We start from the raw sequence: 19,764 nt of genomic DNA on the forward strand, positions 1-19,764 counted from the left end.
ATTGCGCAGTTTCTTAACAAATGCATAGAAAGTGTAATTGAAACTGTGATTCCAACAGTGTTGTAAATTACAGATAGTGCTGTATACAGTCTGAGACTAAAATTGTGTACGACTCTGAAGGGTTCTTGGAAAGACTTTTACTAAGTGTTTCTGGATTAGAGTTTTCCAAATTTTTGTGTACGTTTCATTGATAATTAATTTCTACGTAGTGTTTAGTTCATCTGGCTGTTTGTAGTATAATATGTATTTACATATAAAGCTATTTATAAGCTTTTATTTTTTTAACTGTACAAGAGAATATATACTTTACATCAGTGCCTGTTGCATTCCAGAAAACTATGAATAGGTGTTGTGTACTAAAGAAATATTTGTTAACAATTATATAAATGACGGAAATGAGAAGTTTTGCATGTAGTATCAAACACATGCGTATGTGTTAATATTAGAATTATTCTGAAGGATGGCTACCAAAATAATCCTCGGTGTTATATGACCCAGATTTCTACATAATAAAAAATTCATTGAAACTGAAGTATGATCTCATAATACTGTGTTATATTAATGGAATTTGTTGTATTTTAAATCATAATGCCCTCAAACTCCATTTCAGAGTCAAATAAAGGATCACACATTTCTTTTGCCTGGCACACCACAGTGCAGTAAGAATGTACTCCTCATACAGCTACGTAGTTGTTCATTTACAGATCAAAGTAATGCTTGAGGGGTGGGACAAGTGTACGCATTATTATGCTCCCTGGGCACAGATGTATGCATAAGAAAAGTTTAACTGTCATGATTTTGGAACCACTTTTTGATTTTGTGATATCCTGCTACAATATTGAAAGCTGAGAAGTTGATGGGTATGAAGCAGGGGTGTAGCATGAAAATTCCATCTTGTACATTTTTAACTGCACCTCCCCAACCCACCTGGCATTAAAAAAATGGACATAGCTTTCAAAATGTTCCCTATCTCACAGTTAATAAATTTAAACATCATGTTCAATGGTTTAGTCCAAAACTACTAAACATATTGTTGTTAGATTAGCAATCTTATCAGTAAGCAAGTTATATACCTATTGTTAGAGGCATCACTTTAGACAGTTGTAAACATAACTTGAAAAAAAAAAAAACAATGATTCTGAGTGATGCACAGAAAAAAATGTACTCTGTAGAGTACAGAGTATGCCTGGCTACACCCTTGATATGAAGCAATCCAGTACTTTTATTTATTTTTATAGTTTGCCTAATTGTTGCTGGCATTTAGTGGCCTCTCTGTTTAAGCCCAGAGGAAAACCCACCTATTCGGTTACATTTATTAAGTTTATTGGTTAAGCTGTTCTATGATCCCCACTTGGTCTCTCATATAAAATCTGCTTAGACTGTCAGTACGCACCAGAAAATCGAAATTGTTATTGGCAGCATAGCTCTCAGCTGTTCAGATTTTCGCAGAATGTCCAGATTTTTGCATCATATTTTTGGTCTCTTCCTCTTAAAATGTATGCTTTTCTGACAAATGACTGGGGACTAAAGTCACTAAATAATGACACATACATTTGCGTTTTGGACTTTGTTTCCAGAAAATGCATGCGAACACACTTTCTGTTATTCTAGCAACTTTCTACTTTTATAAGAGAAATATTTAAAATCTGACCATATTTTTGGACCACTGTCCCCCCATTATTTTAGCCTTTGTCCAGACTTCTTGCATTAAGAGGCTGAGTGGCTGGTATGATTGGCTGTGTCATAATTTACGGGGCAGACGTCGTTGTACAATTAGCAACCTTTTAACTTTTGATTTCTAAGGGAGAGATGAAACAGAGTCGTTCTCACGTGGACTGAGACTGACAGATGGCTCTGTTTTAGTCACCCCTGAAAACGTTATGTTTTCATACACATGTTTTGGCAAATTAACTTTGTTTTTACATTCAGTTTTGTGCTACGAAATCATCCATGTGAAATGACTTTTGAGGAATAAACCTACAAAGTCCTGAAAATTAGGTGGAACTAGTGAAAACATTTGCAATCAGACTCCAGCACTGCCTTTCCGTCGTCTGAGAATGACCTCCCCTCCACCCGCACGTTGAAAGTTCCCAGTGTCATTGTAACAACAGATGTTAACTGTAACGTCATTAAGAGTGGGCTGGGGCCGTACTGACACAGTCACTATTACTGTGCAACCTTTACGAATGTTTTACGGCATACTTCCAATATAACATTAAATTGGTTTGTGCAACTTGCCAACAACAGTTAATTTAGTTTTGTTACACCCATGATTCAGGTGACATGTAAGTATTCCATACGAACAGGGAAATGAGCAAGGGACTTACATTCATATCGCCTTCTTAAAAAGATACTAATAAATTTTATTCTCAGCATTTGCAGTTCGGTCGTGATTATACTACTGTTGTTGTCTTGCATAATGGATTAATGGGCAATGGGTCAGTTGTAGTGGGTCTCGAAAGCCGTGCCTCCGACTATTACCAAAGACAAGGAAAAAAAAAACATTTTGGAGAAGAAAGTCAAAAACCACAGTGTGTTGTTTTTATACCGTAGCGTTGTGATACAGTTTGCCTACCTCTATTTGAATTACACAGTGAATGAGCATCATCGTGGTAGCTCTTGGAAAGGAGCAGTACTGTAATCCCATACCTGGTATTTTTCAAGCAGCAACATGCAGCTGCTTTTCTGGTACCTGGAGTTTGCAGAAAGGTGGAACAAGTAGGCGTGCCGAATCTCCGCCTACTATTGGTCCGAGCCTTATTTTGTGAGTTAATTGGGAGTACTTTGCGTCAGATGGTTGTGCAAGGTTTATGAGAAGGTGTCTGCTGTGAGTTGCAGCAAGTCGCTGAAAAGTAGTTAGTATATGATAGTGACTAGGAATTGGTCAAAGCTGAAAGTACACATGTTTATCTTCGCAAAATGCAGGGACCTGCATATAAAGTTTAGCCGTATACTTTTTATCTCCCATGCTTTTAAACCAGATCTGATTTAGAGTTTATCGATAAATATAAAAATGAAGCACAAGGTAAAGCTTTCGCAAAATGACTGTTTGTCTATAATACGACTGTTACAGTTATAGGACAGGCTATTTTATTTGAATGCGTGCAATGTAGATGCTCAGCGGCTGTGTGCATACTGTTGGTACTGTGACTTTGCGTGTTCTTATAATTTGAGCTAGTTATTTACGTTGAATAGTTTTCTTATTTCAGCTACTTATTTACGGTGAAAAAGTCTTGATACTATGTATTTCTTTTCTTAGGCTCAGTGAAGGCTCCTAGCAAGAATGCTGACCAGCAAGACTCTGGTTTCGGTTTGCGTGCTGTTTTCCGGTCTGACGCCTTTGATTTCGGGTCTAGACTTTCGGTACCATAATACCGAAAACATGGAAAACTTCTTGTGGGATATTACAACAAAGTACTCTTCCATTACCTGTCTTCATAGCATTGGGAAATCAGTGGGAGGTGAGTACGCCCGATATTGCTTCTCTGATCACCCAGTTTAGGGTAGGAGTGTGAATACTTCATTAGGAGGAACGTTCCTCATTTTGGGTTTTAAAAAGCCCATGTTCCTTAATGTTCCATATTGAAAGGGTCTGTCACATATTCAGAGTTAGGATTTTTTAACTGATAATCATGGTAAATAGTACTTACCCTTAGTAGTTCATTAAAATAGTTTTAAAAGTATAAAGTAGCACACTTTAACTATCTTGTAAGCTTCCTATCTGGAGATGTTAGTAAGCTGTTAGTGTTCCACGTTTTGTCCATTTGTTCCAGATTATGAGAGGTAGTGCTCCTGATTTTGTTGAGAGCTATGCGGCATAGCCAGAAATTTGTACCCACCACATGGTATTCTTACCCCCCTTATACACAGACACACACACAGAGACACAGAGACACAGAGACACACTTCACTTTACATTTAAAATGCGCACATTTCCCTTAAATGTAGTTCAAATTTTAAATGTACGCATTTCCCACAAATGGTGATCCATCCCCACCTAATGAATGAATGCATTGTTTTCAGTTGTTTGCTCCAAAAAACATAAATCACATTCTTAGAAGAATCAGCTTTTTCTCAAAACTGTATAGGTATCCATGGCTTACTCAATTTACACATTTATTCTGGCCTGTGCAAGTCATAATCCACAGAAAGAAGTACTCAGTTGATCACCAAGAATATTGCTGGTTACATCCTTGTTTTAAGGTTTGTATTTCTGTATCATTGGGTTGTTTGTGGGGTTCTGTAAGCTTTAAATGTACTGCATTTTTAATCAGTTAATTAATGTTTTTGAGGAGGCACAATATGTGTGCATTATTTCAGTCTGCTCACTTTCAGGGTTCTCACAAAAGTCTATTTTGAAGAATGACTGCCATTATTAAAGCCTGTTTGGGATGCTAAATAAATTTAGCTTAAAACATAAAATAGTGCTGGATATTGAAATACTAGGTCTGATTTTTTTTTTTTTTTTATTAGCTTGGTTTATTGTACAGGTATGGTTTTCAAACGTTTTTAATTATGTAGGTTTAAGTACTAAGAAATAACCTTCTGGTATTGAATTTTCTTGCCTAATACTTTTTAAACCATGTGGCCGATTCATGAGGTATGAGGCAGAAATCAGTGTGAGATAAGATCATTAAATTTCAAGATAAAGACATAGTACTGTTGTATTCAAGATGAATACTACAGTGTTAATTGACATCTATTTCAAAGGACTTTACGAGAAGTAGTGGACTTTTTGATGTTCATTTGGAAAGGATGAAGAAGATGTAAGAGGTTGCATACTTGTGATGGAGTGGATGTGGGTTTTATTTAATTGTCCCAAATGATTTTTATGCCGGGGTGTTTTGGTATCCTGACTTTTTGAACGTATATTTAAGTGAAATATTTGGAAATAGTATTGCAGTTCTGCGAAGTCCTTTTATGAATGGATGAAACCTCCAGATTGTTTTCTTTTTTTTTTCTCACTTGGCTATTGAAGAGTAGAGTTGGAGAAACTAGAGGTATGTTTTGAATCCTTGTTTTATTATGATTCAAGGTCCTAAAGCTAGTCTTGGCATTTTTTGAAGTAGTGCAGTAACATTTTAGTGAACATTTGAATGTATGCAATATTTTTTTTTCTGTGTGCCTGCTGCAATTCTGAGACTGTAATTGTGATCCTCAGAACAGTAGAACTGAAAATGGTGGTATTGGGGAGTATGTATTAAATAGGTTAGTGTACCATCAACTTTTATAATTCATGTTTTTTGTTTCATAGGTTCATACTAGGCTATCTGCCCGAGGGCATTTATAAGCCTAGCCATAGTTTTGTGGCTTGCCACCCCTTAGTTTGGAGAAACTATGCCCATTATTTAGCTGTGCCTCTGTCGAGCAGTGACACTGAGGTAACCCCTGGGGTGTATCTGCGATCTCCCATCCATTGGTCAAGATTCCTCTTGAACAAGGCCAGCGAGGTGCTCTGCCTCACATAAGCCGGGATTTTGTTCCACAACATAGGGAGTCTTTGGGTGATGAATCTATCCCTCCAGCACGTCCTATTAATAACCGTGTCGAGGTTTAAGTCACCCGCCCTTGTGGCTCTGAGGGATCTAGATTTTTTGAGATGAAGCATATTCATCAAATCTGGGTTTGACATGGCCTTGTATGTCGGGCATAGGTCACCTCTGAGTAAGCGGTACGCAACTGAATATAACTGGAGTTCTTTCAGTCGTGCAGCATAAGACAGATTTTTGAGACCCTTTATCCTTTTGGTGAGGAACTTTTGTGGCCTCTCCAGCTGCTGCAAGTGTCGGGTCAGATACATTCCGAATGGGGCATTGTACTCTATCATTGGTCTGATGAGTGATGAGTATAGGGAGACTATGACTTCACTAGATGTAGATGTGAATCCCTTCATAAGGTGGGCAATGTAGAAGGTCTTCCTTACTACTTTAGCAATATGAGTGTCGAATGAAAGGCTACTGTCAACCTGGGTTCCCAGGTCCCTAATAACTTCTTCTGTGTTCAGGGGATTGCCACCTATATGGCAGCTAGGGGTAACCTTATTTTTCCCGAAGGGTATGACTATGCATTTCTTGGCATTTAACTTGAGGCCATGACTCTGGCACCAGTTATCCGTTTCTGTGAGACCCTTCTGAAGGATATCTGTGTCAGATGTGTTCTCAACTCTGGCCCAGTTTGCAGTCATCTGCGAACTTTGTCAGCCATAACCCTCCTGTGTTTGCTTGTACTTCAGAAAAGTAGATGCCAAACAAGAGTGGGCCCAGGACTGAGCCCTGTGGGACACCACTTGTGACCGGCTTAGAGTCTGACATGGCGCCAGCAACTCTGACCTTGTGGGTTCTGTCACTCAGCCAGTTTGCAACCCATCTTGTAATGTATGGGTTTACATTTAAGTTGATGAGTTTTTCAATGATACCCGAGTGGGGTATTGTATCGAAAGCCTTCGCCAGGTCTAGGTAGGCTGTATGGACTGCCTTTCCCTCGTCAATGGCCTTGGTGATGGTTTCAAAAAAGTCAACCAAGTTTAAAAGGCATGATCTGCCTTTGACAAAGCCAAACTGGGTTGGATCCAAAGACTGCAAATTCCCTATGTCTTTATTTATGAGATCCATTATGATCCTTTCCATGGCTTTGCAGATCAGGCTTGTCAAGCTAATGGGACGGTAATTTCCAGGGTCGGTGGAGGCACTGCCTTTGTGGAGTAGGACCACAGTCGCTGTGCGCCACTCCCTGGGTACGTATCCGGAGGTGAGACTAAGATTAAACAGCTGTCCTAACTGTGGGTTTAATTCCTCATTGAGTTCATGGAGCACACAGCCGGGGACACCATCAGGTCCCATGGATGCTGTGTTCTTTGCCTTGGAGAGAGCAGTTCTCACCTGAGCATTGGAGATGTTTGGGGGGGCTACAATCATTTTGTATAGATATCTCTTCTTTAGGGGGAGGGGGGGAGAAGTTTGCACTGAACCTGTCAGCCAGTATGTTGGCAATGTCTGTAGGATCAGTAATCTTCACATCATTTTGAACTAATTCTGAGCATATCTGGGAGTTTCCTCCTAGGTTTCTGACATAGCTAAAGCATGCTTTATGGTTGTCTTTAGAGTCCTTAGCTATTTTTTTCTCAAAATTAGCTTTGGATGATTTTATGAGAGCTCTTAGCTTTTTACTTATAGTGATCAGCGGTGTCTTACCTTTTAAGGATTTTGCTCTATCTTGTAGTAGCTTTCTCCTTTTTTTTGTAGAGTTTGTTTATGGCTGGGGTCCACCAGACTGGACGCTTGCCTTTGGTACAAAGAGTCTTTGTTTTGCTTGGGATTGCCTGATCCATGCAGCCCTGCAGGTGCTGGTAGAAGGCATTTGTAAGTGATTCAGCGGTTTGAGTAATGTTAACCGCCGGCTCAGGGGCCTTAAAGGAAACCACACTAGTCTTTAGAAGTGTGAAGTCAGCTTTCGAGAAGTTCTTTACTGTGGTCTTTTTCATTTCGGGTGGGGGATGAGGACCTCCAGCGAGATTAGTTTGTGATCAGATCTCACCAGTGAGGGGTATACTTCTGGCGTTGAACATTGTGCTCCCATGTTCGTGATGATGAGATCAAGTATGTTCTCTCCTCTTGTGGGGATGGTGACTAGTTGTTCCATGGCATTTGAGTTTATGAATTCCAGGAACTTTTGGGCTAGAGTGTTTGGGCTTGAGTAGTGTTCCCAGTCTATATTAGGGTAGTTGAAGTCACCTAGTATGATGGTGTTCGGAGATACATTTATCCCCTCCAGTGTTTTCAGGAAGGCCATGTGAGGTTCCTGAGTTTGTGAGGGTGGCCTGTAACATGCTACAATTTGCATAGCAGTCTTGCCTATGGTTAATTGCACCTGGATGGTTTCCGATGCATCGTGCGATGCCACCAATCTTGAGGTGTGGGTGTCCTTGATGAATATGGATACCCCTCCTCCTTTCTGGTTTTGTGGCCGGAACGCATGATATGAGGTAAAACCTGATAGTGCTGGGGTGCTCTCAGGAGCCTTGAACCAGGTTTCTGTCACAGCACAGACATCGATGTTCTCCATACTGAGAAGGGCCTCGAGTTCGTGCATCTTGAGGTTGAGACTTCTGGCACTGAGCAGCATTACCCTTAGTTTTTTTTCTTTGTTTTGTTCTAGGGTGGTAGGTTTAGAATTTGAGCCTTGCCTAAAAAAGGCACTATGGGGGTGGCAAGAGCCTTTGCCAAAATCCGGAATCCCAGGGGTGACAAGTGCAAGCCGTCCCTTGCGAAGCAGCGTGGCTTGTCCAGCATGTCATCCCAGGCAGACAGACATTGGATCCCCTTTGAATGACACCAGAGTTTAAGCCAATTGTTAAAACTGATCATCTTATCTCTGTATTGTGGCATCATTCTTGGTGAAGGTAGGATACTGCTCAAGGTCAGGGTTTCACAGTTTGACTTTCACATAGAGCCATTTTCTTAAACTTTTCATGCTACTTTTAACTGTGTTCTGTTTTTGGGAATGATGCCCTCTCTCTCATGTATTTATTTATTTTTATTTATTTATTTACTTTTATTTATTTATTTTTTATTTATTTATTTATTTTTATTTAATTTTACATTTGTTGACCGGGCTAACTGGATACATGTCCATTTTCAGTAGAGGCCCGGGGAGAAAAGCTCCACATAAAACAGAAACACACTGAGTATTAAGAATTCAGTTACAGAACATTAAACTTCAGATACAGATAGGTTGCTAGATAAAAAATGGTGTTTAAGGTAATTTAGCAAACATTGATGGAACAGAAGAATAGATCAAATATAAGATCAATTTTTTATTTTTTTTTTTTGTGAACACTGTGGGAAGAAAGTCTTCAGAAGGATATATGAGATTCCCATCTTAAAGTTATAAGTAAGGAACAGAAGAACAGGGTAGTTAAAAACAGGACTGGGAGAGCGAGTGGAGGGGGAGAAACTGCTCAAGAGACAGAGGTAAATTACATCTTTCTTAGGTGCAATAAGAGCAACTAGAAGATAGAGGCCTTAAAGTGGCAATAAAGTGAGTAAGAAACCTGGAAGGGCTGATTATGATCAACATAGATAGAGATGGTCTTAGTCAGGGTTTGATCAGGGACATAGCCAATGGTTTGTAAGGTATTGTTTCAGTTTCTGTTTTTAGAGTGTAGTTGAAGACTGAGATGCAAGTTCACTGGGAAGTAGGTTCCAACTTTCCCCCACAGTATTAGAGAAAAGGGCATCTCCTGCTTTATTGTTGGATTTGTGTATGGACACCAGACGTTTATTGGCTGAGTGTAGGTTTGTAAGATTTTTATATGGGCAGATTAGATTTGTGAGAATTGGTATGTTTTCTGGGTGATAAAGGGTTTTATGGGCAATAATCAGTTGATGAAATAATATTTGATTGTGCAATTCTAGCCAACCAAGCTGCTTCAGATTTAGGCAGTGGTGGGTTCTAAAAGGGGAGCTGGTAGCAAATCTGGCAGTATTATTGTAGGAGACTGCCAGCTTGTGGAGGTTGCTTTTGGATAGATTTCTGTATAGCGGGGAGGCATACAAGAGTAGAAATAAGGTGGGTTTGGGCAATAGTAGTTCTAGCTATGGGAGTAAGGAAGGGCTTTATTTTGTAGAGGGAGCTTAGTTTTAGGTTTACTGATTTGATTGTGATGTGAGTGTCATAGTTAAGGCTGTGGTCAGTAGTTACTCCTAAGAGTTGGGTAGTTCCAGATTATTGTCAAAGTTTGCAGGGAGTGTCATTATTGCAGTTTTCCTTCTGCATATAAAAAATCTCTTGTGCTGTATGTGGCTAGACCAGATCTACCATTCTGATAACACCTCCCAGAATGCTGTCTCCCTGATTGCAACTCTCTAAAATTATAACACCTGAAACAGTTTTATAGCAATCAGCTGTGAAAACTTTTTTTTTCACTTTTACTAGTTTCTGCTCCCCCCCCCCCATTGTTAGTGTATAGGAGGCCTTGCACATGGGTGGTTGTAGAGGGACTTCTACCACTTCAAAAAGTACTTTTATAAAATGTTACACGCAGTGCTGGTAGATGTGTTTCAATGACTTCGGTTTTTCAGCTTATTGTTTGTGGAATTTCCAAGGACTCTTAGTGGGTGTAGTTATACCAGTTAGGTATAGCACACTAAAGCAGGATATGAGTGAACATGGGAATAACTTTGGTATGCAAGTACACTGGGGGGTGGACTGACCCAAATTCTCTTCAGGTAGCATGTGTATATCATTCTAATCATTCAACATGTATTAATTTGACCACAGTAGATCCAGTGGTCCCCTTTTCATAGGCAACCTAGGAATAAGAAACATAAAAATGAATGCCATTTAATACCATTTGTCATCAGTGAATACCGAATATACATCAGATATATTACAGCAGTTAAGAAATCTCCCCTTTATTCAGGAATGGTACATTCATATAATTGGAGAAGGCAGTCAGTGAATTGAAAAGCATGGTAATCTTACCAGGTCATTAAACGCAACTTTCCCAATATGCAGAATGTGTTCCACTGATTAGTTGCCTTCTGAATAGCTGACTGAGATGCATTTAGATAATATCATGAATGTACAATTTAAATGGATGGTGCAAAAAAGATTAACCACAACATGCTGAACATTCATTTCACCAACATACATACATACCCCAAAATGGCAGATCGAAAAAAGAAATCTGTGTTGCATCTTTAAATTAGTGATGTCTTGTTACCATGTCTGACTCCTGTGGCTGCAACATCCATTGTCTTTTTAAAGGTGCTTTATCTCATTCTCGAATTGAATCCACAAGCTGTACCTCCAAAAGCTGTGATGGGAATTTTGGTGTGATTTTTGTCAAATAGTTTGTGGTGAACAATACTTTAATGTGGTAATTAGGCAGACCATGGGACTGAGTCTTTTGTCGTGTATTGGAAAGCCAGTAACACACAATCTGTGGTAAATCAATGACCCTAGTGTAGCTTCCATACGTAAAGGATGACTTTCCCCAGATGGGGTTTAAGGACCTTTGCCAAACAAAATGAAAAATGGGATTAGTGTTTCTGACTTTATCACATCTACATGTATTGATTGTTAATGAATGTTGAAGTCAAAACTGTCCATGCCGATTTAATATTTGGTTTCTGTTTGCTACAGAAGCACTGATATTTTGAAAGGCAAACTGCAGATATTTAACTGTTCATTTTAGGTTGTCCTTCCTGTGTCCTTAGTACAGATTTTGTTTTTAAAGTATGTAAAAAAAACACTTTTTATCAAAAAGAATTGGTTAATAAGTGTTTTTTTATCAAAAGCCATAAAAGATGCCACAAACGAGAGCTGTGGTGTGACTGGTAGCCCTTTGGCTGTATAAGGGGACTTTGCCAGGATTGGCGGAATGGTCCAGTGCTTCACCTTAAGTCTGTATAAGAGAGACCCTGACTGGTGAGGCCAGAATCCTGATTGCACCAAGTATAATGAAGAGCTGAAATGAGCTGAATGGTGTTTTTGTAGTCACCGTATCCTTACTTAGTCTGGTGATAATGTGGAGGCTCCAATGCTGGCCGTCAGTAAACTCTGCAAAAACATTTGGAAGAAAGTCTTGGCTAATTTAGGCTACTTTGATGGCAGAGAATCATGTAGCCAGTATCTTACATTGTGCAGCTGAAAAAGCATTCTGAATCTCTAGGTAAACTGGACTGCACAGCCTGTCCAAGATTGAAAAAAAAAAAAAAAACTGATCCAATGCTGAAAATAGCAGCAGATGACAACTTTGTCTTCTTACCTGAGATTTCAGTCTGTCAAGACAAAATAGTGGTCATGCAGTCTAAGCTTACTTTCAAAAATATGAACTCCTCCATTATTGCTCCAATCTTTGCCCCTTACTCTTTAGTTTACAAATATCCTGCCCACTCCATTTGTGGAAACCAGTAAATGCAGGACAATTTAAACCAGACTAGAGATGATGACCAGGAGCCTGTTGAAAGTCAGAGGGCCATAGCTATGGTCCTTTTAACAGTGAAGTGCAAACAGGAAAAATGAAAAGTCCAGGGTTGCAGTAAATCAAATGATTCTTCAGTGTGTGTGTGTGTGTGTGTGGTGTGTGTGTGTGGTGTGTGTGTGTGGTGTGTGTGTGTGGTGTGTGGTGTGTGGTGTGTGGTGTGTGTGGTGTGTGTGTGTGTGGTGTGTGGTGTGTGTGTGTGTGTGTGGTGGTGAGTGTGGTGAGAGTCTGGTGAGTGTGTGAGTGTGAGTGTGAGTGTGAGTGTGAGTGTGTGTGAGTGTGAGTGTGAGTGTGAGTGTGAGTGTGAGTGTGAGTGTGAGTGTGAGTGTGAGTGTGAGTGTGAGTGTGAGTGTGAGTGTGAGTGTGAGTGTGAGTGTGAGTGTGAGTGTGAGCATTTTTGCAGAAGTGTGAGATGCAGGGGGGAGACTTAAAATTGCCATAATGCTGTAAACATGAATTTCAAAATGCTGGTTTTAGGTGATGTTGCAGTTTAACAGAGTTTTCAGGTCCTGCAGTTCTGTGTCTTGCATGTGATAGGAAGCTTGGATGACCTTATACATTTGCACCTGCAATTCTAGACCATAAGTTTTGCTTTATCATAAGAGATGATCTTAATAGAATATTAAGTCACTTCTGGCGGCAGTCATTAAATATGTTAAGCAGTTATAAAGTCACTTTTGAAAATATTAATTAGATTCCACAGCTAGATAATCTCAGTGTTAGGTGACCTAATCAGAGGTGTCTGCAGGCAGAAATGGATCAGATGGTGATTAGACCATGATATTGGCCCTCCCTCTTGAGCAGAACCAATTGCACAAGTTTGGAAGCTAGAGTCCAGAGAGTGCTTCTTTACATGAGCAGCAGATATAACTGAAGACCTCTGTAATTTGGAAGAACCCAGTGGCAAGCTCAGCAGACCTATTTTTGACCCTCACCCAAATCTTGAAATCACCAAGACTTAATTTCGAATGACCAGACATTGCTTCAGTAAGGAAGTCAGCAAACTCTTGCAGACTCTTCCCCCCCCCCCCCCCCTATTATCTAGTAGATACTAAGTGAGGAAATAGTTGTTCCTGCCTCAGGACATATTTAAAGGAACTGGTAGGCCTATTGGAAATCTGAGCCATGGAATATCTTAACTCTAAAACAGCAGCTTCTCCATTGAGAGTGTCCTGCTCTTGCCTGGGGTACCAGCTAACAGACCTGGCATCATGACAGCAGGCAGAGGATTGACAATTTTTTATATAGCCAAATCTCTGTAGTAACTACCGAGTTAACTCATGCAGCATGGAAGATGAGCTCCAGATCTGTTGCCTGTCAAATCTAAATCCGTCGACAGGACTGTAGGCAGGGTGATCTGAGCACAGGCCCTGTCTTGTCTGCTGATGACAGAAACCTCAAATGCGTGGGTATTGCATAATGACATGGATGAACCTTATCACTGTGCATTTTCACCCCAAGATTGTAACTGATCTTGGATTTGCTCGTCCCACTCAGTGCATGCATTACTAGGATCTCTGTGCCTCCCTGGCCTATGTGCACTAAAGTATCCAGCAATTTGAGATGGCTTTGTGGCATAGAGGGATAGGTCTGCACTAACCAGATGAAGTGGGTTCAAGTAGCAGCTTGTATATGGAGGAGTTGGACATGGTGGTGATTGGTAGTTGGGTAATGAGTGGCCAGAGCCAGTTGTCCTGTCCTAAAGAAGAGAGGGGCAGCTTGGTATAGTACAATACAGACACCCTTCACAGGATGGGTATTGCAACAGGGCAGGCAGAAGGTCACAGATGAGCAATGTCCAAGCAGCACTTTAATGCATTGAAGCCAGGGTTGGCATATGTGTACAGGGGCATACATGATTGAGTTGCTAGTACTGTTGGAACCCTGGATGTCTAGGTAGTGATGGGTTGGTAGACGTTGAAGAAAAAAGATGCAGGTTTTCTGAGTATGATGCCTCTGCCAGAGATGACCTGAACATTTTCCTGTTCTATGGACAAGTGTTCAACTCTCTGTTGTCCACCCATCCAGGATGGCCCCTAGTATGTTGGGTGTAAACTACATCCATAGATTAAAGTGAGAAAGAGGCTCCATTTGGTTAATTGGTGGTCAGAGCAGACTGGTTTAAAAAAAAAAAAATCTATGGACTGCGACATAATATAGCTGACATTGGAACATGAATGTCAGGAAATAGGAGGTAGCATGAAGTCCTGTTATAAGTAATGCCCATGGGGGAGTCATTAATATTGTTTAGAGAATAGTTTACATAATGATGGGTAAAACACTTAAATATAGTGATATAATATGGTAAAGTAAAATTATTCCTGAGAATGTAATTCTGAAAAAGATCAGAAAAGTTGATAAAGTCCGTGAGAAGTGCAATGGTATTTGAAAATGAAATGGATAATAACCGTATCTTAAACTTTTATTAAGCAACCGTGTAAAATGGAAGAAATGTGGTGATTACTGCAAATTAGCAGGTAATGTAACAGGTCACCACATCAGCAGAGGTGGCAATATCCAAAGATCTCCTCCCAGAATGTGGGGGATATCTAGATGACGAAGCTATAAGTAAATAAAAGCAGACTTTCTTTTCTCTGCCCCTGTTAGACGAAGAGCAGCTTGAAGTGCATCCTTCTGATGTACTTTAAGCTAAGTTGCCAGCTTCTCAGGACTATCCAGATATTTTGTTTTGTGAGTAATAAAATGCCCAGTATACTTAAGATGTTAATAAAACATGTTCTGAAAGATGTAATAATAAATATTTAATAAAAGCACTGTGGGGACAGAGTAATTCAACATCCTCATGCACCAAAAACACCACCTATCAACAAGCCACAATGAATGTCTGCTACATAGTGTCCAAAATTACTCAAGGATAAAATTGACAATCTAAAAGCAACCCCATCCTAACCTTCAATGCTGACAGTGGAAGTAGTACTGCTTCAAAAGAACCTCCAATGACTCGCAAACATTAAAAAGATATAGAGCAAAAAGTTTGCCCAAGAAAAAGCCAACAACAGTAGCTACAGCAAATAGCAATGGTTTTAATGGGGGCCATTTTCATAGAGCACCAGATGGAAAGAATCTGTAAGCTTACCCAAAAGGAAAGCATCTGTAAGCTTACCCAGAAGATGAGGTTCCTGCTAGAATTCAACACTAAGAAATAGTGAAGGACAAACATGTGACATTACCTGGGCACTACAAATCACAGTGGAGAGAGAGAACTTATTAGTAATCCTCACCTCAGTGTCAGTACAGAAAATTTCTGACTGAATGCACAAGGGAGTATTTGAACTTAGACGTAGCAATAACTATAGTTTCACAATAGCGGACCGGAGTTCTGCTGTGGTGACCCCTAACGGGCAAAAGCCGCAAGACAAAAAACATGACTAGCTTCACAGAGCAGGTTCTAAAAATAATTGCTTGCACCTGCAGACGGCTCGTCTCCATGGAACTGTAGTCAGCAATGCGAGCGAGGAAAAAGAGCCAACAACTCTGTAGATGAATGAAGGAATCTTTGTCTGTTTCACTCGGCACAGAATGGAATGTGCAATTGCTTATAGCTGCAGATTTCTTGACTCCTAATATTTGCTAATGGAGAAAAACAAGCCAATATCATTGTATATGTAAGAAACTTAATGCTTCTCATAGCTTTCTTTAATTTGTCATATTTTCAAGGCTGCTTGCTTACGACATTCATCTTTGTAAAAATAAGAGAAACCTCTCAACTCTACATATAAAATAATCAGTCCACTTTTACACCCCATCCCAGCAACCCAAGATCACAGCATATTAACTTAAACTTGATTTTGTCCAACCATGACATTGTAAAGCCTATATTTTTTTACAACTAACAAGCCTTTGTTTACTTTAATATATTTATCATATACAATAATCACTGAAAAAAATCCCCAACCTCCACATTAAAAATATTATTTGACATGTCCCCTTGCTACACTACACTGATTTGCATGATAATATGCAGTTTATAGCATGAAAAGTTTTCTACAAATAGTGTTAAGACTAGAAATTGTTTTGCTTATTTTTTTTTCCTTTTAGCATCTTTCATAAAGTGGGATATAATTTTTACAGTCCACCCATGAGTTTATTCAAGTCAACAAAAGCCCATTCTTTCTCTGCCTCTTTCTTGCAGGGCAGTGTTTCACAAATGTGATTGATGCTTTATGATCTCTCATATTTCATTAATTTCAGTGTTGGTCTGTGATTCAATCCAAGGGGCTCCCAATTCTTCTACTGAACTCTTGTTCGTGTGTGTGTGTGTGTGTGTGTGTGTGTGTGTGTGTGTGTGTGTGTGTGTGTTTTTTTTTTTTGTCTCTCTCAGCTTAATTGTCAGAAGAATGAGAAGCAGAGTCCCCTTCTCTTTGATGGATCATTTTTTGTTGGATAAACTTGTATATATCCTTCAGGAAAAATATTTTGAAGACTGCGCGATACAGCAGCTTAAATTTTACACCTGCCTCTCAAAGTTCCATGATTACTGGGATAAATGTGCTTCCCTTCTGCTTGGTGTACAGCGAGTAATCATTTTCCACAAATACTCTGCTGTCTCAAATTTGTAGTACTTTTCCATTCTGCCATGATGTCAGGATAAAATCTTTCTGCTGGTATGATTACATCTTTACTAATACAGGTCGTGTCTGTTTTCTCATGGACAGGTTTGGAGCATATGCTTGATGTGCCTTTTCAATTAACAAATCCTTTTGTGGAATAGCAGTCCAGTTTGTTTGTGCCTTCATAAATTTAATACAGCCTGTTCCTTCCAGTTTCTCTATTACAGCAGAAAATCTCATGTTTTCTTTGCGAGTTTTGTTTTCTAACTACCATTTTTGTAACTGCTATTCTTGAAGTCTCACATTCAACCAGACTCTTCTTCATTTTAACTTCTGACTTTTGCAATTGTATCAGCTTATATACATTTAAAACTTCTGTTTTTCCAGTCTTTTGTTATTTAAGTTGTACCAAAGCTGAAGCTAAAACTGTTTTGCTGAAGAGCTGTAGGATTCTTTCTACCCAGTGTTTTATCTTCACCTTTTTTCTTGATTATTTTCTTTCAGGTTTTCTTAATTTCTTCTTTGCTGGCATACAGACAGTATAGTTACTAGCCAGTAACTGAATTTTACTGAAGCTGGCAGAATTACTACCTTTTATTTCTCAGTTTCTTCTTTTTTTTCACATTGGGAGAGCTGAAATTAAGCTGATCAGTGTGCATCCATCTTGGAATTTCCCTGCTAAAATTGTATATGCATTTTTTGTTAAATTTGAATTTCCCATTTTGGGACTTGGAATCGGAGTTCCAGTTTCTGCAAAAACAAAGTGCTGTTTTCTAAATAGTCTAGCTTTTAAAAGTGATCACCAACAGAGAATAGGATGAGTATGCCTTATTACATGTCCTGCAAGAAGAAGCAATGACCAGCTATTTCCCATTGGTTCAGGCTGCAGGAGGTTATTAGTGCTTGAGGCAGCCTGAATGGAAGTGGTAATGTGAGTTGTGGCTAGACGTAGACAGGTGTGAGCATGGTGAGCACCATTTGCTTTTGCTTTTTCTGCAGTGCTTTTTGCCAGGCTGATGTATTTTTTTTTTTTATTTATACATATAATTTTTGTCTGTCTGTCTTTGGAGGAGTTGCTTGGTTGCAGTAGGTTGCACTGTATGGGTTTCACTGCACCAAGATGAAATTTATTACAGTTCATTCATTCATTCATCTCAGATCTACTCAGTAGTGTCTGTGTCTCTGAGGGGTGATACAGTAGATTAGATTGGATTGGATGTATTAAAATTATTGTGGAATCTTGTTAAAACAAGTTTAACTGTATTACTGTGATAACTGCTATTATAACCATTATTCTGTAATTGCACAATATATTTAATTTTGCATATAAATAGACTTATTACAATTATTGTGGAATGTTGGTAGTAATTGAAGTGTACATGCAAGTGCCATGGATGTAATTCATGGGTTTTAGCTTGTGTTGTATTTCATTGCAGTATAGCGGAACTTTTTCAACTTTCTCTAGTCTGAAATGAAACTAGTTCTGGCACGAATTCTGAAGAGGAAGACTACCAGTGGAAGACTAATAGATGCAATAGGACATAACTTATGTGAAATTGTAACTGTGGTCAAAGCTCTGTCCCCAATACATTTAGCCATGCCCATTCAGAGCTGGTGTACAAAATCTGATAATGCATTTATGGCATTATAGTTTAGTTTATACATGTTTGTGTTTTTAATGTATAGCACACAAACAAGTGCACCAAGCCAACGGAGCACGGACTCCACGGAATAAAGTAAATTAATCACAACAGCCACTTCCAGAGTATCCGTGGAGTTCTTGGCAGAACTTCTAATGAGTACTTTCAGTTACAACGACCAAAAAACACTAGTAATAACTGCAAGAGTGAATTGCAATCAACAACTCTGAGAACTTTCGTACTGATCAAAACTAGTTTATTTTAACACGTTAGCGCTTTCACCTATTGGCTTCTTCAGACGTACAAAAAAACACTACAAATCCATCATTTAAATAGTATTCCTATAAATCCTATTGGATTAGCCAGAAAACATATTTAAAGGTGTACTAACACTAAACATGAAAACTCACAATCCATCAGTATATAAATACAAAATACACAACTTTAAAACAGTATATGCAAGAACAAATACTCTCAATCAATCTGTTTGTATTATATATTAAAATATTAAAAAACATATATGAATCTGCTACATTAAATCTGCTTCATTAAAAATCTATGTCATATAAAAAATCTGTGTCATATAAAAAATCATTATATGCATTGTGACTGAAGTCTCAATTAAAAATACTAAAATATATATATGTGTCACTTATCAAATGAATAAGTACAAATATAACTTCATAGGTGTACACATACCCATGTAAAACTATCTAGATTCATAAAGATATAAAATGTATACACATATATATATATATATATATATATATATATATATATATATATATATATATATATGCGAATATAAACACTTTATATTGGGTGTCAGTACAATAAATAACATCAACACATAGAATCTACTAACTGTCTCACTATTATTTCACTATCAGCATATAGGTTTCTTAGGTTTCCTACACCTCTTCTTCCTCAATACTGGTCTAATATTCACTCTCTCATTCAGACCTGGTAACTTATCAGATTTACATCTGATAATCCATTTCATTTCACATTCTAATGTGTCATTAATCAGGTCCCCCCCTCTAGGGTTCTCATGCACTACTTGCATAACAAAAAACATAAACGTATGCAACGGCCCAGTATTTTTAACATGTTTAGCTAATGCGTTGGTTTCTGTGCCCATTCTAATGTGATAAAGATGTTCCCTAACTCGTTCACGCAACGCTCTATTAGTTTTTCCTATATAGTATGAGCTACATGCTGAACATCTCGCTAAATAAATCACATTCTTACTTGTACAATTTGTACCTGTATTAAACTTATACATATAATTACTAACCGGATGTACAAATATGGTGCTAGTATCAATAGCATGGCATTGATTGCAATTGCCACAAGGGAGAGTGTTGAACCCACTGTCCCCATTCCTCAACTCTTTCTTCAACAAGGTTTTATAACATAACATGTTCCTCAGATTGGGTTTGTTTTTATAAGCAACCTTTGGTTCAGAACCCACCAACTCGATGATACGTTCATCTAACCTCAATACATCCCAATGTTTAACTAATGATTCTCTGATATATACAGAGTCTCTAGTATAATACAAGGG

General features: G+C 38.7%; 1 protein-coding gene and 1 long non-coding RNA gene across 2 annotated transcripts in view; one reads left to right on the top strand and one right to left on the bottom strand.

Moving 5' to 3' along the window:
• The window catches only part of FRS2 (fibroblast growth factor receptor substrate 2), a gene marked incomplete in the record, with an annotated part of 1,814,279 nt that overhangs the window by 1,363,352 nt on the left and 431,163 nt on the right, over nucleotides 1-19,764 (bottom strand).
• Nucleotides 2,769-19,764, top strand: part of LOC122815481 — a 285,904-nt gene continuing 268,908 nt past the window's right edge. Inside the window, exons 1-2 of the long non-coding RNA XR_006366957.1 lie at nucleotides 2,769-3,025; nucleotides 3,260-3,461. This is a non-coding gene — a long non-coding RNA (uncharacterized LOC122815481). The remainder of the gene's footprint in view (nucleotides 3,026-3,259; nucleotides 3,462-19,764) is intronic.

The sequence above is a fragment of the Protopterus annectens genome, chromosome 11.part0 (genome assembly GCF_019279795.1).
Source record: "Protopterus annectens isolate FY-2018-M chromosome 11.part0, PAN1.0, whole genome shotgun sequence".
In the NCBI taxonomy this organism is placed as follows: Eukaryota; Metazoa; Chordata; order Ceratodontiformes; family Protopteridae; genus Protopterus; species Protopterus annectens.